This window comes from Pongo abelii, chromosome 7 (assembly GCF_028885655.2).
Source record: "Pongo abelii isolate AG06213 chromosome 7, NHGRI_mPonAbe1-v2.0_pri, whole genome shotgun sequence".
Classification (NCBI taxonomy): domain Eukaryota; kingdom Metazoa; phylum Chordata; class Mammalia; order Primates; family Hominidae; genus Pongo; species Pongo abelii.
In genome coordinates, this window is record NC_071992.2 from 114,810,348 (window position 1) to 114,811,981 (window position 1,634).

Genomic DNA, 1,634 nt, shown 5'->3' on the forward strand with positions numbered 1-1,634 from the left:
CTAGGGAAAGCAAGATAAGAGGTGTTCCCCTGCACAGGAAAAAGGGGATGCCAGTATAATCCTTACCTAGGGCTGTTCAGAGGCTGAGAATATAAGGAACAGAGTAAAAAAGGCTACAGAGACTAGTAACAGGAGGAAAGAAAAGTCAACTTAGAAGAATTAAATTAAGAAAGAAAACATAGTTGGTCACAAATTCCTTTTGTTTACTGAAACGTGAAGCAATGGAAACATCCTGGCAAAGGCGACCGCACGGAGCAAGTTCTCATATATGCCCGCAACTCGAGGGTTCAGTCCGCAATTATTCTACCTCCAGTTTTTAAAAGGCTGAGTACCAGGCTCGGTCCACATACTGCTCCCATTCATACTGGGCCATGTCATATAGAGAATTCCGTGTAGCTGCTGAAGCCTGAGATAACTCACTCTGGCCCATAACCATAGCCCTCTCCAACTGTGGGGAGCATGGCTGCAGCATGACGCGGTAGGCTCCTGTCCATTCCACAATAGGAGGAAGTGGTGGCCGGAGCAGCAGCCATAGCAGCTGAAGTGGCAGCAGCACGAGAACTTGGCAATAGGTATCTGTCGTAGGGATTAGCAGTAGAGTTGAGGTGGCTGGTCACAGTTGTACTTTGGACTTGAGGCAGATGGGACATGGTCTGCTCTGCCTAGTTACATGCAGAAGCTGCTGCCGCTTCTGCTACTGCCTCGTAAGAGCAGACCCAATATCGCTTATAGTAGTCGAGTGCTGCATATGCATCGTTGTAATACCTGGATTCCCCATAGCCCATGGTGTAAGGCGTGTGAACTGCTCCATACTGTTCATTATACTGCTCAGTAAAGTCTGCCACACGACCCGTACGATCTACTGGGCACTCTTTGGACCAGTGACCTTCTTTCTTACACTGATAGCAGCCACACTGGTCTCCCATTCCAGGGGCAGTCTGAAGCCGGGCTTGTGGACAAATGCACATGCATTATCTTGCCTTGAAACTCTGTGTTGTCAAGGCCTCTGACGGTCTCACTGCGTCCTCCGACCGCTCCATGTATATGAAGTGTATGAAGACATAATCTTCCACGGTGTCACATTCAATGACTGGACCATACTTCTCAAACTTGGCTCGAAGCTCTTGGTTGGTAAAAGTGGGACTGATGTTACCCACGTGTAACTTGGTTGACGCTTTGCTCTTATTCTTGCTGGCTTCCACGTTGATGTTCACCCCATGAAGCTTGTAATGATGCAGGTTGTGTATGGTATCCTCAGCCGCCGTCTTATCTTCTATGTGTACAAAGCCGTAGTTCTTAATGATGTCACATTCCAGCACCTTCCCTACTGCTTGAAAAGAGAGTGGATCTCCTGCTCTGTGGCCTCCTGGGGCAGGTTTCTGATGAACAGCTTCACCATCCGGACAAGCACCTCCGGGTGGCAGCGGCGGAGGTAGCTCCTGCATCAGAGAGAACCCTACAAAATCGTTTGTCTTGATAAAAGAAAAACTTCAGCCGAATTAAATTTGAAAGAGTTTAATTGAGCAACGAACGATTCACAAATCCGGAGCCAGAGTAGGCTCAGAGACTTCAGCGCAGCCACATGGTGGAAGGAGATTTATGGACAGAAAAAGGAAAGTGATGTGCAGAAAACG

The 1,634-nt window shown here is 48.1% G+C and overlaps 1 pseudogene; it reads right to left on the reverse strand.

Annotated features, from left to right (window-relative positions):
* Positions 1–298: 298 nt before the first annotated feature.
* LOC100451614 (RNA-binding protein 4B-like) lies at positions 299–1,399 on the reverse strand (annotated as a pseudogene).
* Between the last annotated feature and the right edge of the window lie 235 nt (positions 1,400–1,634).